We start from the raw sequence: 20,782 nt of genomic DNA on the forward strand, positions 1-20,782 counted from the left end.
GGCAAAAAAATTTGCTCCCAGGGAGAGGTGAAGAATACAGCCCATTAATGAATTCCATTTTCACTACATTTCATTAGGCCCCAGTACCCCTTTACTCAGTCTCATCCTCACTTTAAAAAATTAACCAGAATCTTCATTCTACAACTAGATATAAAGGTAAATATATAAATACTTGAGTTACTCTATTTACCTGTTTGGCCATAAAGAATACAGAGCTAGGAGTTCCCCTCATGGCTCAGCAGTTAACGAATCTGACTAGCATCCATGAGGATGCAGGTTCGATCCCTGGCCTCACTCACTGGGTTGCCATGAGCTGTGGTGTAGGTTGCAGACACGGCTCAGATCCTGTGTTGCTGTGGCTGTGGTGTAGGCCAGCGGCTACAACTCCAATTTGACTCCTAGCCTGGGAACCTCCATATGCTACAGGTGCAGCCCTAAAAAGCAAAAAAAAAAAAAAAAAAAAAAAAAAAAAAAAAAAAAAAAAAAAAAAAAACAAAAAAAGAATACAGAGCTAAGTTTAACTGGGGTAACTAGGAAATAACTGCTTTAGGAAAAACATTCTGTCACATATGTGGTTCTCATTTAGGCTTCAGACACATCCAAGGAAGCAGAGAGGAAAGGATGGTGCTTTTCTTCAGCACATAATCAACAAATGATGTTTACAGTCCAAGAAGCACAACTGTGGAAGGTCGCTAGAGCCCTGAGTGTGATCTCCACTTCCTCCTGAGTCTCAGAGAAGGTAAGGAACTGCCCAGATCCACTTTGCAGAAAAGGCAGTGTCAGGACAGGACCTGCTCCTCCCAGCTCCTTGCCCTGGATTCGCTCTGCTTTCTGAACCGTCTTGCATAGGCTGTACCCACTGATTCGGAAAACCTTTGGCCACCCCATTACGAAGGCAGTCTGCAGAATCCAGCTCGGCCATTTCCATGAGGCAGCCCCTTCCTTTTCTCTGCCATTTTGGAAACATTCTCACACAGAGAGGCCGTGGCTAAAATAATAGTTTTAGGAGTTAAAGGAATGTATAGTTGAAGACCTTGCTTGTCTTCAGGAAGCGCTTATTTTGTTTCTACTTGTTTTCCTGCCAGCTGCTTGGGCAATTGATAGGATCACTCTGATGCCTTTTCAAGAGATGCTAGTAACACTTCAAAGACGTTGGGATGCGGCAGTCACCCTTGATAGGAGCAGGGAGAAGACCTGCTCCAGCTGCAGAGGCCATGAAATGTCACCTCTCACACGCCATGGGAGGAAACCCAAGAATGAAAACATCTGGGAACCACTATGAAGTAAAACAAAAATGTTAGCACACTGTATCAGTAGCCTATGAAAAGGGGCAGGGGAGGAAACCCAGATGAGAGAAACACTAGGGAAGGCTTGCAATAGTGACATTCTGCTCCTGCCACCTGTAGTATACATGTTTCCTGAGAACTGATTCATGGTGTAGTCATGTACACAGTTTATGCTAGTTAGTAGATTTAGTGCTGGAACATTTATCTTCTAAGCCTCTCTCTATTATGATTATTTACTGAATAGGAAAATAAACACATTCCTTGAAGAACATTGGGATTTTCCCATCACACATTCACGTTTATCTTCATTTAAACTTACTAGGAGAGTGACATCAGCAAAGGGGCAGCATGGAAAGCTAACTTTCTCTATCTCCTTCAATCTATAACCAGTAAAACATCCACAACTCCACAAATAAGTTTCTGCCCAACACACCAGGACTCTGGAGAATTCCCATATTTGTACTTCTAAAGGCTGGTGGACTTGAATACATAGAGGAGGCAGAACAGAGCAGAGGGGTGCCTGAAATCCTGACCCTCTTACAACAGAAGCAGAGCCTCCAGCTTCTGAGAACCGGATAGAGGTATGTGACTCCAGCGTCCTGGTTGAAGGGTGCCCATGGCCAAAGGTAACTGGGCAGAAGTGGCAGTGGGGCTTGGAACTCTGTCCTTCCACCCCGGCCCACACTCCCACGCCCCTCATCTGCAGTGGTGGAGCCCACAAACCTTACAACACAAAACGGTAGAGGAACCTGCACAACTGTATTTGCCACCCCCACCCCCAGCAGTGGTGGAGGAGCCTTTGACTCAGGGGATCCTAGATGAGAGGGAAAAGTCCACCATCCTGGTGATGACAGTGGCTCTGGCAGAAGCAAGTTAGCACCAATCTCAGAGGCGCAATGCTTGATAAGGAAGGCATGAAGCTATGAGTCAAACCTCTTACAGGGATGGGAGAGGCTACAGAAAGTGCCAGCTCTCTAAAGTTGCAGCCAGGTAAGAGAAACCGAAAACTTGGGTTATAGTGCCACCCACTGGGAAACAAAAGAAAGGAGTCTAACTTCTCATTTTCAATGTGCCCACAGCAGAACAATCCATTCAAAGCACCATGAAGAACCACAGTAACACTATACCACAAAAAGAAAATGACTGTTCTCTAGAAGCCAAACTAAATTCACAGAATGTTGCAATCTAACTGATAGAGAGTATAAATAGTTGTCATAAAGAAACTCAGCAGGCTATAAGAAAACTCAAAAAGGCAGTTTAATGAGCTCAGGGGTAAAATTAATGAATAGAAGGAATATTTTACCAAAGAGATTGAAACTTAAAAAAAAAAAAAAGAACCAAACAGAAATTCTGAAGCTAAATAACTCAATAAATGTGATCAAGGAGTTCCCATCATGGCCCAGTAGAAACGAATCTGACTAGGAACCATGTGGTTGCGGGTTCAATCCCTGGCCTCGCTCAGTGGGTTAAGGATCTGATGTTGCCCTGAGCTGTGATGTAGGTCGCAGATGCGGCTTGGATCTGGTGTTGCTGTGGCTGCGGCGTAGGCCGGCAGCTGTACCTCTGATTGGACCCCTAGCCTGGGAATTTCCATATGCTGTTAGTGTAGCCCTAAAAATCAAAAATAAATAAATAATGTGATCAATAATGCATTGGGAAGCATTAGAAATAGATCAGACCATTTAGAAGAGAGAATTAATAAACTAAAATACAGTAATCTAAAAATTATAGAAGTAGAAGAGGAAACAGAAATAAGATTTTTTTAAAATGGTAATGTTGGAGTTCCCGTCACAGCACAGTGGTTAACGAATCCAACTAGGAACCATGAGGTTGCAGGTTCGATCCCTGGCCTTGCTGAGTGAGTTAAGGATCTGGCGTTGCTGTGAGCTGTGGTGTAGGTTGCAGACGCGGCTCGGATCCCACGTTTCTGTGGCTCCGGCGTAGGCAGGTGGCTACAGCTCTGATTAGACCCCTAGCCTGGGAATCTCCATATGCTGTGGAAGCGGCTCTAGAAAAGGCAAAAAGACAAAAAAATAAAAATAAAAATAATAAATAAATGGTAATGTTGGAGTTCCTGTCGTGGCTCATCAGTTTAAGAACCCGACTAGTATTCATGAGGATGAAGGTTTGATCCCTGGCTTTGCTCCATGGGTTAAGGATCCAGCACTGCTGCAAGCTGCAAAGTAGGTCACCGATGTGGCTCGGATTTGGCAGTGCTGTGGCTCTGGCATAGGCCAGCGACTATGGCTCTGATTTGACCCCTAGCCTGAAAACTTCCATATGCCTTAAAAAGACCAAAAAAAAAAAGAAAGAAAGAAAAAAAAGATAATATATTGTTCACAAGATTCCAAAAAATGGCTATTCATTTGATTTGTATATAGGCTGTGAGGGTTTCAAATCTTTGCTAAATATGTATTTGATAAATATGTTATATATATATTAATATTCCTTGTCCTTTTTTTAGTTATAAAATGCATTATTCTTTTTAAAATTTTATTGAACAAAAGATTCTTTAGATTCTATAGTGCCTTACAATTTTCAGAAGCTTCACACACATGATTTCATATAATCTCATAATAACTTTTTTTCTCCCTAACCCTATAATGTTTCTTCCCCCTTCCTTTTTCCCACGGTTAAGCACTAGGCCTCTTTATCACTGAGTCTGCTTCTTTTTTGTTTTCTTCACTAGTTTGTTGTATTTTTTAGATTCCATGTGTAAGTGATGTCAGAGTGTTTATCTTTCTCTGACTTATTTCATGTAGCATAATACCCTCCAAGTCCATCCATATTGCTGCAAATGGCAAGATTTCGGTTTTTTTGGCTGAGTAGTATTCCATTGTGTGTGGCATATAAATATATGTGTGTGTGTATGTATGCATATATATGTGTATACATATATACACAGACACTCTCTCTCTCCATATATATATACACACACACACATACACTCACACACACCCCACATCTTCTTTAGCCATTCATCTGTTGATGATGACTTGGGTTGTTTCCAGCAGTGTGCAAGAGTTCCCTTTTCTCCACATCCTCACCAACACTTCTTATTCGTGTTCTTTTAGGTGATAGCCATTCTTATAGGTATGAAGTGATATCTCTTTGTGATTTTGATTTGCATTTCCCTCATGCTTAGTGATGTTGAACATCTTTTCATATGCCCGTTGAAAATAAGAAATAAGATATTTTTAAAATGAGGAAATTCTCCAAGAGCTACCTGACTTTTTAAAGAAGGGTAACATTAGGGTAATGGGTATTACCCATTACCTAATGGGAAAAGAGAAGGGAACAGAGAGTTTATTTAAAGAACTAATACTTGAGAATTTCCCAGATCTGGGGAAGGAACTGGATATACAAGTCCATAAAGCCAATAGAAGATCTCAATAGAAAAAGACCTTCTCCAAGACACATAATATTAAAATTGTCAAAAGTCAACAGCAGGAGTTCCCATCATGGCTCAGTGGTTAACAAATCCGACTAGGAACCATGAGGCTGCGGGTTCAATCCCTGGCCTTGCTCAGTGGGTTAAGGATCTGGCATTGCCATGAGCTGGGGTATAGGCCACAGACGCAGCTCGGATCCCACATTGCTGTGACTCTGGGGTGTAGGCCAGCGGCTACAGCTCTGACTTAACCCCTAGCCTGGGAACCTCCATGTGCCACGGGAGCGGCCCAAGAAATGGCAAAAAAGACACTCACACACACAAAAAGTCAACAGCAAAGAATTTTAAAGGGGAAAAAAGGGATAGTAAACTACAAAGAAACCCAATTAGACTAGCAGCAGATTTCTCAGCAAAAACCCTACAAGCCAGGAGGGAGTGGAATAAGATTCTCAGAGTACTGAAAGATGAAAAACTGTCACCCAAGAATATTCTATCCACTTATCATTTACATATAAATGTGAAATAAAGAGTTTCTCAGGCAAACAAAAGGTAAGGGAGTTTCAACAAAACTAGACCTGACTCACAAAAATATATTGGAAGGAGCTCTTCTATCAGAAACAATATGACAAAAGTACACAAAACTTTGAACAAGGTGATAGAACCAGAAAATTGAAACCCTTTATCATGATAGATTTTTAAACACTGTATTATAGCGTAAATGTTAAAGGAGAAAAAAAGAAAGCAGGAAAATAACTATAGCTATTTCAGTTTGATATGATAAAAACACAAAAGGGGAAGTGGAAAAGAACAAAAGTCATATAGGTAATTTAAAATCACATGGTCTCAGCAGGGAAAGAACTATTTTATCTATGAGACATTTTATACATCTCATTTATATCTTAGAGTAACTGCAAAACATAAACATAGACCTGAAACAAAACAAACATACAAAAAGAGACAAATGCAGAAAACTACCAAATCAAAATGTCAGGCAGGGGAGTTCCCCATCTTGGCGCAGCGGAAACGAATCCGACTAGGAACCATGAGGTTGTGGGTTTGATCCCTGGCCTCGCTCAGTGGGTTAAGGATCCAGCGTTGATCGTGAGCTGTGGTGTAGGTCACAGACTCAGCTCGGATCTGGCGTTGCTGTGGCTGTGGTATAGGCCGGCAGCTGTAGCTCTGATTAGACCCCTAGCCTGGGAACCTCCATATGCCATGGGTGTGGCCCTAAAAAGACAAAAGACAAAAAGGGGGGGGCAGGAACACAAGGAAAATGGAGATATAAAGCAACTAGAAAACAAAACCAAAAAAATTGGTAGTACTAAATCCTCATCTATCAATAACCACCATAAATATAAATAGATTGGATCCACCAATCAAAAACACAAAGTGGCTGGATGATTTAAAAACATGATCCAACTTTATGCTGCTTCCAGGAGACATAGGCTAAAAGTGAAAGGATGGAAGATGATACTCCAAGAAAATGACAACCAAAAGAAAGAACATGTAGAAATACTCATGTCAGATAAAATAGACCTTAAGCCATTACAGTAACAAGAGACAAAAATGGACAGTATAAAATAATGAAGGAGGGCAATTTATCAAGGAGGCATAACTGATAAGTTACCTAACATTGGAGCACCAAAATATATAAAACAATTATTAAGAGAACCAAAGGGAGAAATTGATAGCAACATAATAATAGTAGGGGCTTTAACGTCCCACTTACATCAATGGATATATCATCTAGACAGAAAGTCAACAAGGAAATAGCAACCTGAAATAAAATATTAGACCAGGTGGATTTAATAGTACAGAAAATTCCATCCAAATGTAGCAGAATACACATGGCAATTCCTCAAGGATAGACCATTTGTTGGAGAAAAGAAAACAAGTCTCGATACATTTAAGGAGACTGAAGTCATATCAAGCAGCTTTTCCAATCACAGTGGTATGAAATTAGAAATCAACAACAAAAAGGAGAAAAATCACATATATGGACACTGAACAACATGCTACTGAACACATATTGAGTCAGTGAAGAAATTAGAACAATCAAAAATTACCTGAAGACAAATGAAAATGAAAATGTGACATCCCAGAGATTCCAGACAAGATGGCAGAGTAGGACTTAAGCTCACCTCCTCTCATGAAAACACCAAAATCACAACTAACTGCCAAACAACCACCAACAAAACAGACTTGAAGCTACCAAAAAAGATATCCAGAGTTCCCATTGTGGCTCAGTGGTAATGAATCCAACTAGTAGTATCCATGAGGATTTGGGTTCGATCCCTGGCCCATGAGCTGTGGTGTAGGTCGCAGACATGGCTCGGATGTGGCATTGATGTGGCTATGGCATAGGCCAGCAGCTACACCTCCAGTTCGACCCCTAGCCTGGGAACATCCATACGCCACATGTGTGGCCCTAAAAAGCAAAAAAAAAAAAAAAAAAAAAGATATCCTACACCCAAAGACAAAGGAGAAGCCGCAACGAAATGGTAGCAGGGGTGTTTTTGTGATATAAGCAATTCCATACCTGCCAGATGGGCAACCCATAAACAGAAAAATAACTATAAAACAAAGGCTCTCCCACAGGAGTGAGAGTTCCAAACACCATGTCAGTTTCCCCAGCCTGGGGGTCTGGCATTTGGAGGAGGAATATTAAGAGAATTTGACATTGAAGGTTGGCTGGGTTTGAGCACAGGAGCTCCACAGGACTAGAGGAAACAGAGACTATACTCCACTCGTCAATAATTACCTTAAATGTAAATGGATTAAATGCTCCGATTAAAAGACATAGACTGGCTGAATGGATAAAAAAAGCAAGATCCATATATACGCTATCTACAAGAGACTCACTTCAGTTCTAGGGACACATACAAATAGAAAACGAGATGATGGAAAAAGATATTCCATGGAGTTCCCGTTGTGGCTCAGTGGTTAGTGAATCCAACTAGGAAATATGAAGTTGCAGGTTTGATCCCTGGCCTCACTCAGTGGGTTAAGGATTCAGTGATGCCATGAGCTGTGGTGTAGGTCGCAGACATGGTTTGGATCCCACATTGCTGTGGCTATGGCATAGGCCAGCAGCTACAGCTCCTATTAGACCCATAGCCTGGGAAACTCCATATGCCATGGGTGAGGCCCTAGAAAAGACAAAAAAAAAAATTCCATGCAAATGGAAATCAAAAGAAAGCTGGGGTAGCAATACTCATATCAGACAAAATAGACCTTAAAATAAAGAATGTTGCAAGAGATGAAGAAGGACACTGCATAATGATCAAAGGATCAATCCAAGAAGAAAATATAACAATTGTAAATATATATGCACCCAACCTAACAGCCTTAAAAGGAGAAATCAACAATAACAAAATAATAGTGGGGGACTTTAACACTCCACTTACACCAATGGACAGATCATCCAGACAGAAAATCAACAAGAAAACACAGGCCTTAAATGATGCATTAGGCCAGATGGATTTAATACATATAAATAGAATATTCCATCCAAAAGCAACAGTATACATATTCTTCTCAAGCACACACAGAACAGTCTCCAGGATAGATCACATTCTGAGCCACAAATCAAGCCTTGGTAAATTTAAGAAAACTAAAATATCAAACATCTTTTCTAAGCACAATGTGATAAGATAAAAATCATCTACAAGAAAAAAAAAACTTTGTGAGATCCTGTTGTGGCTCAGTGGTAACAAACTGAATTAGTATCCATGAGGATGCAGGTTCAATCCCTGTCCTTGCTCAGTGTGTTAAGGATCCAGCATTGCTGTGATCTGTGGTGTAGGCTGCAGATGTAGCTTAGATCTGGCATTACTGTGGCTGTGGCATAGGCTGGCAGGTGCAGGTCTGATTAGACCCTAGCCTGGGAACTTCATATGCCACAGTGTGGCCCTAAGAAAAAGTGAAATTAAAAAAAAAATAAAAGATAAAAACTTCAAAAAAAAAAGCCCACAAAAACGTGGATACTAAACAATATGCTACTAAACAACCAGTAGATCACTGAAGAAATCAAAGAGGAAATAAAACAATACCTAGGAACAAATGAAAATGAAAACATAGCTATCAAAAACCTATAGGACACAGAAAAAGCAGTTCTGAGAGAGAAGTTTATAGCAATACAAGCTTACCTTGGGAGACAACAACAACAAAAAAGTCTCAAATAACCTAACTTTATACCTAAAGCAACTAGAGAAAGAAGAACAAAATCCAATGTTGCTAGAAGGAAAGAAATCATAAAGATAAGAGCAGAAATAAATGAAATAGAAATAAAGAAAACGACAGAAAAGATTAATGAAACCAAAAGCTGGTTCTTTGTAAAAAATCAACAAAATTGATAAATCCTTAGCCAGACTTATCCAAAAAAAAGCAGGGGAGGGCTTAAATTAATAAAATTAGATATGAAAAAGAAGTTACAATGGACATCATAGAAATACAAAGAATCATTAGAGACTACTACAAACAACTATATGCCAATAAAATGAACAACCTGGAACGATAAAACAGACAAATTCCTAGAAAGGTACAATCTTCCAAGACTAAACCAGGAAGAAATAGAGAAGACAAACAGACCAATCACAATTACTGAAATTGAACAGTGATTTTAAAACTTCCAACAAACAAAAGTCCAGGACCGGATGGCTCCAGAGGCAAATTCTATCAAACAATTGGAGAGAGTTAACACCTATCCTTCTGAAACTCTTCCAAAAAAATGGTAGAGGAAGGAACACTCCCAAACTCATTCTAGGAGGCCACCATTATTCTGATACTAAAACCAGACAAAAATACCACACACACAAAAAAAGAAAACTACAGGCCAATACCACTGATGAACATAGACTGGAAAATTGTCAACAAAATACTAGCAAACTGAATCCAAAAATACATTAAAAGGATCATACATCATGATCAAGTAGAATATTTCTCAGAGATGCAAGGATTTTTCAGTGTGATACACCACATTAACAAACTGAAGAATAAAAACCATATGATCCTCTCAATAGATGCGGAAAAAGCCTTTGACAAAATCCAACACCCATTTCTGATTTAAAAAAAAAACCTCCAGAAAGTGAGCATAGAAGGAACCTACCTCAACATAATAGAGGCCATATATGACAAACCCACAGCTAACATCATTTTCCATGGTGAAGAGCTGAAAGAATTTCTGCCAAGATCAGGAACAAGACAATGATGTCCACTCTAACCACTTTTATTCAACATAGTTCTGGAAGTCCTACCATGGCAATCAGAGAAGAACAAGAAATAATAAGAATATGAATTGGAAAAGAAGTAAAACTGTTTGCAGATGACACAATACTATACACAGAAAATCCTATAGATGCTACCAGAAAACAGAGCTCATCAATGAATTTGGCAAAGTTTCAGGATACAAAATTAATACACAGAAATCAATTGTATTTCTGTACACTAATAATGAAAGATCAGGAAAAGTTAAGTAAACAATCTCTGATTTATCATCACATCAAAAAGAACAAAATACCTAGGAATAAACCTACCTAAAGAGACAAAAGACTTATACTCTGAAAACTATAAGACACTGATTAAAGAAATCAAAGATGACACAAACAAATGGAAAGATATACCATGTTCTTGGGTTGGAAAAATCAATACTGTCAAAATGACTATACTCCCCAAGGCAATCTACTGATTCAGTGGTATCTCTATCAAATAACTGATGGCATTTTTCACAGAACTAGAATAAAATATTTTAAATTTGTTTGGAAATACAAAAAAAAAAGACACCAAATAGCCAAAGAAATCCTGAGAAATAAAAATGAAGCTGGAGGAATTAGGCTCTGTGACTTAAAACTATACCACAAAGCTATAGTCATCAGAACAGTATGGTACTAGTTTTAAAAAAAAAACAGAAATATAGATCAAAGGAATAGGATAGAAAGCCCAGAAATAAACCCACATGCCTATGGTCAGTTGATCTATGACAAAGTAGACAAGAATATACAATGGAGAAAAATCAGTCTCTTCAATAAGTGGTGCTGGGATGACTGGACAGCTACATGTAAAAGAATGAAATTAGAACACTTTTTAACATAATACATAAAAATAAACTCACAATGACCTAAATGTAAAATTGGATACTATAAATCTCTTAGAGGAAAACATAGGCATAACACTTTGACATAATTCACAGCAATACTTCTCAAATCCACGTCCTAGAGTAATGACAATAAAAACAAACAAAAACAAATGGGACCTAATTAACTTAAAAGGTTTTGCACAGCAAAGGAAACCATAAACAAAACAAAAAGACAACTCATAGAATCGGAGGAAAAATGTTCTCAAATGAAGTGACTGAAAAGGATTAATCTCCAAAATATACAAACAATTCATATGACTCAACATCAAAAAAACCAACAACCCAATTAAAAAATGGGCACAAGACCTAAGCAGACACTTCTCCAAAGAAAACAGACAGATGGCCAAAAGACACATGAAAAATGCTCAACATCGCTAATTACTAGAGAAATGCAAATCAAAACTACTATGAGGTACCACCTCACACAAGTCAGAATGACCATCCTCAAAAAGTTTACAAGCAGTAAATGCTGAAGAGGGGGTGGAGAAAACGCAACCCTCTTACACTGCTGGTTGGGAATATAAATTGGTGCAACCACCATGAAGGACAGTATGAAGGCTCCTCAAAAAACAAAAAATATAACTACCATATGATCCAGCAATCCCACTTTGGGGCATCTATCCAGAGAAAACCATAATTTGAAAAGATACATGCATCCTAATATTCATTGCAATAGCCAAGACATGGAAGCCACCTAAACGCCCATTGACAAACAAATGGATAAAGATGTGCTGTGTATAAAGAATGAAACATTACTCGGCCATAAAAAGAATGACATAATGCCATTTTCAACAACATAGGTGGACCTAGAGATTATCATACTAAATGAAATAAGTCAGACAATGAAAGACAAACATCATATGATATCACTTTTACATGGAATCTAAAAAAAGAATACAAATGAAGTTATTTGCAGAACAGAAACAGACTCACAGACTTTGAAAACAACTATGGTTATCAAAGTGGACAGGTGGCAGGGAGTGGACTGAAGGTTTGAGATTGGCATATGCACATTGTGATATTTGGAATGACTGGCCAACAGGGACCTGCTGTATAGCAAGGGAATTCTACCTAATATTCTGAGATAATCTATATGACAACAAATTGGACAACCTAGAAGAAATGGACACATTCTTAGAATCATACAACATTCTAAGACTGAATCTTAAAGAAATAGAAAATCTCAATAAATCAATCACAAATACAGACATCGAAACAGTCATCAAAAAGCTCCCCCGAAACAAAAATCCAGAATGAGATGGCTTCACAGGTGAATTTTACCAAACATTCAAAGAAGAGTTTACATCTGTCTTTCTCAAACTATTTCAAAAAATTGAAGAGGAGGGAATACTTCCTAACTCAATATCACTTTGATACTAAAACCAGAAACAACAACAAAAAAAAAATTATAGACTAATATCACTGATGAGCATAGATAAAAAATCCCTAAACAAAACACTAGCAAGCCAAATTCAACAATACATCGAAAGGCCCATACACCATGATCGAATGAGATTTATTCCAGAGATGCAAGAATGGTTCAATATCTGCAAATCAAACAATGTAGTACACCACATTTACAAAACAAAGGATAAAAACCTTACGATCATCTCAATAGATGAGGGAAAAGCATTGACAACATTCAACACCCATTATAATTGAAAATTCTCAATAAAGTGGGTGTATAAGGGACCTATCTCAACATAAGAAAGGCCATTTATGACAAACCCACAGCTAACGTCATACTCAAGGATGAAATATTGAAAGCTATTCCCCTAAGATCAGGAAAAAGTCAAGACATTCATTCTCATCACTATTATTCAACAGAGTATTAGAAGTCTTAGCCAGAGCAATTAGACAGGGAAAAGATAAAAGTCATTCAAATTAGAAGGGAAGAATTAAAGCTGTCACTACACACTATACACTAAAATCATAAAGACTCCACCAAAAAACCTATTGGAAATAATAAATGAATACACTAACACTGTACGAGAAAAAAACAATATACGAAAAATATATTGTATTTCTCTATGCTAACAATAAACTAGCAGAAAGAAAAATTAAGAAAACAATTACAGGAGTTCCCACTGTGGCACAGCAGAAACAAATCTGACTAATAACCATGAGGTTATGCATTCAATCCTTGGCTTCACTCAGTGGGTTAAGGATCCGGTGTTGCCATGAGCTGTGGTGTAGGTTGCTGGCAGCTGTAACTCCAATTCGATGCCTAGCCTGGGAACTTCCATATGCTGCAGGGGCGGCCCTAAAAAGAGAAAAAAGAAAAGAAAAAGAAAACAATTTCATTTACAACTACAAAATAAAATAACTAGGAAGTAAATTTAACCAAGGAAATAAAAGACCTATACACTGAAAACTATAAGACATCATTGAAAGAAACTGAAGAAAATTACAAATAAATAGAAAGATATTCCACACTCATGGACTGGAAGAATTAACATCATGTTGAGATGTCCAGGATTTCCTGTAGTAGCTCAGCAGTAACGAACCTGACTAGTATCCATGAGGATAAGGGTTCAATCTTTGGCCTTGCTCAGTGGGTTAAGGATCCAGTGTTACTGTGACGTACATCCAGTGTAACTGTGATGTAGGTCACAGACACGGCCTACATCCAGTGTAACTGTGATGTAGGTCACAGACACGGCTCAGATCTGGCATTGCTGTGGCTGTGGCATAGGCCAGCAGCTGCAGCTACGATTCAACCCCTAGGCTGGGAACTTCCAAATGCCATGGGTGCAACCCTAAAAAGACAAAAAAAAAAAAGTCCATATTGCCTAAAGCAATCTGTGAATTCAATACAATGCCTATAGAAATCCCAGAGAAATTTTTCAAAGAAGTAGAGCAAAAAATTCTAAAATATGTAAAACAACAAAAGACTCTAAATAGCCAAAACGATCTTGAGATAAAAGAACAGGGCTGGAGGTATCACACTCCCTGAATTCAAACTATATCACAAAACTGTAACAATCAAAACAGCAAGGTATTGGCATTAAAAACAGATACACAGATCAATGAACAAAATTGAGATCCAGAAATAAATCAAATATGGGAAATTAATTTACAACCAAGAAGCAAAGAATATACAATGGAGAAAGGATACTTTCTTCAATAAACGGTATTGGGAAAACTTGATGGCCACATGCAAAAAAAGGAAACTAGACCACTATTTCACACCAAACACAAAATTAATTGAAAGTGTATTAAAGACTTGAATGTAAGACCTGAAATAATAAAACTCTGAAAAGAAAACATAGCAGTAGGGCTTTGCAACATCTTTCTAGATACATCTCCTGAAGCAAGGGAAACAAAAGCAAAAATAAACAAATGGGAGTACATCAAACTAAAAATCTTCTGCACAACAAAGGAAACTATCAATATAACTGAAAGACAACCTACTAAATGAGAGAAGATTATTTGCAAATGACGTATATGATGAAAGTTAATATCCCAGATGTATAAACTACTCCTACAACTCAACAACAACAATTTAAAAACAACCTGATTAAAAAATCAACAGAGGAGCTTAATAGACAATTTTCCAAATAAGGCATACAGACAGCCAACAGGCACATGAAAAAATGTTCAACATCACTAATTATTAGGAAAAGTCAAATTAAAGCCACCATGAGATATCACTTCACACCTGTTAGGATGGCTATTATCAAAAAAAAAAAAAAAAACAAGAAATAACAAGTGTTGTCAAGAATGCGGAGAAAAGGTAATCCTCATACACTTTTGGTGGCGACTGTAAGTTTATGCAGTCATTATGGAAAACAGTCTAGAGATTCTTATAATGCAAGACAACACAATAGAGATGGAATACAGATCTCTAGGCAAGATAAGAAAGGCTTATTGTAGAGCAGTGCTGTTCCATAGAACTTTTGCAGTATGGAAATATTCTATCCTAGCCGCATGTTACTATTGAGCACTTAAATATTGCTAGTGCAACTGAGGACCTTAGATTATTAACATTAAAATTTTTTCGATTAACTTAAACCTCTGGCTAGTGGCTACCATATTGGACAGTGCAATTCCAGAGACTTTGATTCCTCTACGAAATTATATTTTGTTGCACTGTGTTTACTGTTGTTTCCTGTGTCCACTTAAACTGCTTTAAATGTTTGGGTGTGTTCCTCTTCTGCCATGGTACAGGCTCTGAAATACAGAGTGGGTGGATTAGTTGTCCTTTTGGAGGCAGCCAACCTGAGGTGGTGAACCTCTGCTTGTGAAAATCTGGGACTAAGCATGTGGGTGCCTAAGGCCAAGATAGTTGGGACTCCTGTTGCTGAGAGAAAAGAGAAACTGAAAAAGATGATTTCTAGATTTTGAAGTCTGCCCTCATTGGAATGTGAAAACAAGACAGACAGAAAAACAAGTTGGCCTTTTGAGGAAAAAGGAAGGAGGCCTTCATAAATGTGTGATCCTTGCAGCCAGAAGAGAGGAAAGGGGGAGATGAAGAGCAAGAGCAAATCAGAAGAGCTATGCAAAGCCTTTCAGAACCAAAACAGAATGGGTCAGAAAACTGTTCTCTCCCATGACTTTCTACTTGAAGAGAAGTGACCCTCTAGTGTCAGGATGATTTTTGTGCAATTATGTATCATGTGCTTTTGATTAAGTATCAAAACAAAACAATGGAATTGCGGGAAGAACATGGCCCTTGCCTGAGGTGAATTCTAGGGTTGCTGAGATCATGTCTCCAATGAGAATATGCCCGGGAACCCCATGTGAAGCCACTGTTGAGGGGGGCGGTGCTGTGGTGACAATTCCTATCACTCAGTAAATATCCCAGGAGTGGACACATGTAGGAATGGGAGACACTGGGGGAAGGAAAACTGACACATGCAGTAAAACAAGGCCTTCCAGAGGGTTCCCCCATGTGGTGGTTTCTTGGTGTTACCCAAAGAAATCTAATCAGTACCCTACCAAGGGTGCATTTGGGTAATAGCTGGTGGCCTGGTGGGAGGCAGGGGCCTAAGACCTATGGTCACAGTGGTGGGAACATGGCTTGAGGGAGAAAGAGCTATGGAAACAGCATCTCTTGGAAGCTCCCTCAGAACAGCAATGATTTCTGACCCTGCTGACCAAGAGCAGCCCTGGGCCTCCCCACACCTCTCCCCCACTCTCCCATGCTTGGCTACAATCTCAGAGGCAGTAGCTATGGAGGAAGCAGCCTTTCACACCCACTCTACCTCCTCTTTGCAACCCTACTCTGGCAGCTGGGGTGCCAGCCTGGCTTCCCAATTCCACTGTAAGCTCTGCCTAGTCCGCCCCCGTTCAGTGCCCCAAGAAGCCCGGTGAGAGATTTTTCTGTGATTTTCCAACTTCCCTTCCTGGACCTTTACGTCCCAAGCTCCTCCCACCTTTGTGTAGGTTTAATTCCAATATAAATTCCTTAACTCATAATATTCATAGTGGTTCTGCTTCCCTGACTGGATCCTGAATAATACATATGCAAACACACACACACACACACAATAGGTAGGTAGATGATAGGTAGGTAGGTAGATAGATAGTCAGATAAAATATGAGGAAATTTTTCTGGTGGGAAAGCTGAATTTCAGTTTTTCTCTTGGAGTCTTTGTGTTATCAGCACACTGACCCCAGGGTTGGGATGCTCCCCTGTCACACTGGCCCACTTGGGAACAAAACTAATCCTCTTAGTCTTCTCATAGCTCAGATAGCTGGAAACATAAAAATACTAAATCCTAAGGGAAATAAGCAGAATACTTACAGAATCAAAACATGAAAATTTCCAGAGAAGTTTGGAATTCCACTAGAGATAACTTGATGTTATAGATTTTTGGATTTTGTCACACATCCTGGATTTGGTGGGTGTCATCTTTAAATCCTTTTCTTTAAAATGCCTTCCTTAGGCTTTTAGACCCATTGGAATCCCAGTGGGAATAAAGTGAAGAAAGAGAATAAATATTTCAGTTTTGTCTGCCATGTGTTGTGTGCTTAACTTGCAAACATCATCTCACTTAATCTTCACATGTCCTGTGAAGTAGATTTTATTATTTATGTTCTAAGAAGAGAAAAATTGAGACTCAAAGATGTTAAGTAAATCTCCCAAAGGCACGCTGTTACCAGTAGCAAAAAGCGGACTCGAAATAGTTCAGTTTGTTTATTAAACACATGCTCATCCATATGATTTATTCTCTGAGATAAAGATTCACTTCAGCTACCTTCTGAATCTGCCAGCCACTGCTGCAGAGAAACAAACCTAAGATCTCAGTGGCTCCTAGCAACAGACATTTATTTCTCTCTCACGAGTGTGTGAGTTGGCTACAGATTTGATGTGGTTTGCTTGGACTCAGCTGTGCTTAGATGGATGGCTTTGGGCTTCAAGTTTGGTCAAGGTTTTGTATGTGTCTATGTTTTGGCACTGAGGCTAAAGGAGCAGTGACTACTCAGGCCATATCATTATGGTGGATGTCTCAGTGCTAAGAGGACAAGTGGAAACTTACCATGTTGCCTAAAGCCTGAGCTCAGAAACGGCACACTGTCACTTCCACCTGTATTCCATTGGTCCACAGCCAATTAGTCCCTATATTCATGAAGCAGGAGAGAAGTACCCTCTTTCTACAATGGGAGGGAAGATGAGTGAATGTTTGAAACATTCTTCCCTAAAGTCTTGACTCCAAATTTTAATTTCTCTTCTGAGATACATATTCACAGGTAAGGAATGAGACCTTTCCTCCCAACAGAACCCAGTTAAACCAGCAACAGTGTCATTCTCAAATAGATTTCACTTTGATCCACCTGCTTTCTTAAGCTGAGGTATAAACTCAGAAGCTATTGGCATTTGCCATTTTCTACCCTGTGGCCTTAAGAGAAAGCCAGCCTGTTATGAGAAGTAACAAACAGAAGCCAAAAAATGTGAGGCTGAGGAAAAGTCTTTCTAGCCCCCTACAGCAGTGTAGATCCTGGTCTTGGCCTCAACTACAGCTCAGTTGTCTCCCTGCCCTTAGGTTCCCTAACACACTTTTGTGGTCCTGAGGTTAAAATTCTACTTATGTTGAAACTAGCTATAGAGGTTTCTGTTACTTGCAACCACAGGATCCCTAAATACTATAGAAATAAAATAAGATCTGATAGAATTTTTAAAAATCTATGGCATTTGAGATGACATCTTATGCAGAAATTGAGGGCTTTGCTTATTTTTTCAAAGCAGCCCCAGAAAGGGGCAGCCTAGGGGAGAATTTGCTAAACTCACCTTCCTGAAACTACCAAAATGAACAAAAACCATTGAAACCAGAAAAGGAAACTCCATTCATATGGAGACTACAGAATAGCCACAGCCACATCCCACAGATTCTTGACAACTGGTAGTTGCTGTGATATATGGACCTCATAAAATGGAGATACTGGTCTGAAGAATTTCTTGAATCTTCAGAGGGGTGGCCTATTCACAAGGAAAGGAATGAGTTTTGTAAGGCCCTGTGTGTCCTTATCTTGGAAAAATGGGCACTCAGATCATGGCTTGGCTTTGGGGACCCATAGCCTTTTGCTACAAGGATTTGGGGACCATCTGTACAGAACAAAAGATGCAATGATGTGGAGGGGATTGACTATATAGTCACTTCCTTTAAAAAATTTAACCACTGTCCCACCTGGTAGGAGAGGCTGTCAGAGAGAAGACAAGAGAGTAGAAACTTGAGATTCAGCTTTGGAACTCTGCTCAGAGTTCAGAAATAGATTTTAAAAAGAGCTGACATGCTGACTAAAACCTGTGAACTGTCATCCTTAGTGGTGCTACAACCTCCTGCTACAGCCTCTCACTAAAGTTGGGGGGAGGCTGAAATCATAGAGGGGCCAATCCAACCCCATCCAAACCCCAAATCAGACACAACATAACTTGCCTTGGGTCAGAGAGCTGAACAGATTCAGTGAGTGAAGGTTTATATTTAGAAAACCCACCTGGCTGCCTACTTCCCCATCACACCACCTCCCACCACCTTCAAACCATCTACATTAAGACATTCTTTCGGAATTTCTGTCATGGCTCAGTGGTTAATGAGTCTGACTAGGAACCATGAGATTGCAGGTTTGATCCCTGGCCTTGCTCAGTGGGTTAAGGATCCGGCGTTGCTGTGAGTTGTGGTGTAGATCACAGATGCGGCTCAGATCCCATGTTATGTGGCTCTGGTGTAGGCTGGCAGCTACAGCTCCGATTGGACCCCTCACCTGGGAACCTCCATATGCTGTGGGAGCAGCCCTAGAAAAGGCAAAAAGACCGAAAAAAAAAAAAAAGACATTCTTTCAATATCCATCCTTCTAGCTCCAGTTCTAAGGGGTCTAAACTTGGAGGCAAATCGGAGAACATGACTTTGGACCATGGACTGAGGACTTTGGGTGGGATTAGAAATACAGGGAGGTCTAGCAAGTCATAGGTCTTTCTCATTGGGAATTTTTCGAGGATTCTATGCATTACTCCCAATAATTATTTTAGTATTAATATGGAGAAGAGACTGATATTTGTAAAGGATTCTACCACATGCTTTACATGACTTGCTTAACCCCCCCTGGTGGGTGCAATTCCAGGTAGACATTAACATTCCCATTTTATGGTTGAAGGAATAAAGGACCATACGTCTAATAAGTAAAGAACCATACATTTGATAAGTAGAGAAGCAAGGATTTGATCTCAAAGAAGGGGTGATTGTGACAAACTCTTTTATATTCTCTGATTCAGAAAAAGGCATTATCACAACACAGAGGAAAAAACATGTCAATCTAACATTAAGCAGATGATGGGGATGCGAGTAAGACAGATGGAAATTTGCCATCTGTAAATAAAACTTTTTGAGAATTCTGCTCTAATAGCAGCTTTTCAAGTGACTGGTGACTTAGCACAGTCACAACAAAACCAGATGTCACAGCAACACCCTACTAATCTTTCTGTAAACCATTCCCTGGTTCTATGCATGTCTGGAGGTGGGAAGAAGGGAAGCCCAAGAGAATACTAACATCAAAGATGAATCTAAACCCAGCTCCTCTTCTCTAGTCTTTCAGAAAACAGAGGTTTTACAAAGTCCCAGTGCCCAGGAAACATCCAAGATCAATTAAATCAGAACCCCTGAGGTAAAATCTAAGCATCAGTAGTTTTAGAAACTCTCCATGTGATCCCAATTAAAGCCAAGAATAATTTCTCTGGGTATAATTAATGCTTGTGGAAGCCCAGATGAGCCTGTGTCCAGCAAAAAATGCATGGCAGTCTCAGCAAATGTCATCATTGCTCACTTTCCATAGTCCTTCCTGCTTTCAACTTCCCCTGGGTTTTTTTGTTTTGTTTTGGTTTGGTTTTTTTTTTTTTTTTTTTTGGTCTTTTTGCTATTTCTTGGGCCATTCCCACAGCATATGGAGGTTCCCAGGCTAGGGGTCGAATTGGAGCTGTAGCCACCGGCCTACGCCAGAGCCACAGCAACGCGGGATCCGAGCCGCGTCTGCAACCTACACCACAGCTCATGGCAACCCCGGATCGTTAACCCACTGAGCAAGGGCAGGGACCGAACCCGCAACCTCATGGTTCCTAGTCGGATTCGTTAACCACTGCGCCACAACGGGAACTCCTCCCCTGGGTTTTTCATGGTGAGAATAAACAGGAAAGCCCTTGTGCCATTCTATTTTTATAGCACTAATATAGCACCTGATATAACAGTCTATACTTATTTGTCTACCTGTTTGTTAGCTATCTTCTTCACTAGAGGGTAAGGTCCAAGGGTCAGTATCACTATATTGTACATTGTATGGTACCAGGAGGTACCATTCATGTATAACACAAAGTGCAGCATAGTAGCCCTGCACGGGGTAGAAATTTGGTCTTGTTCTTTGTTGTTTCAAGTGCCTAGGGCAGTACCTGGAACATAGGAGATGATCAATAAGTAGTTTGGGGTTTTTTTTAAATGGTTTTTATTTTCTCCATTATAGCTGGTTTACAATGTTCTGTCAATT

At 39.5% G+C, this 20,782-nt stretch overlaps 1 long non-coding RNA gene across 1 annotated transcript in view; it reads left to right on the plus strand.

The window, feature by feature from the left end:
* The first annotated feature begins 536 nt into the window (after window positions 1-536).
* Window positions 537-20,782, plus strand: part of LOC125122783 (uncharacterized) — a 30,111-nt gene continuing 9,865 nt past the window's right edge. The window contains exon 1 of the long non-coding RNA XR_007133897.1: window positions 537-739. This is a non-coding gene — a long non-coding RNA (uncharacterized LOC125122783). The remainder of the gene's footprint in view (window positions 740-20,782) is intronic.

The sequence above is a fragment of the Phacochoerus africanus genome, chromosome 3 (genome assembly GCF_016906955.1).
Source record: "Phacochoerus africanus isolate WHEZ1 chromosome 3, ROS_Pafr_v1, whole genome shotgun sequence".
NCBI lineage: Eukaryota > Metazoa > Chordata > Mammalia > Artiodactyla > Suidae > Phacochoerus > Phacochoerus africanus.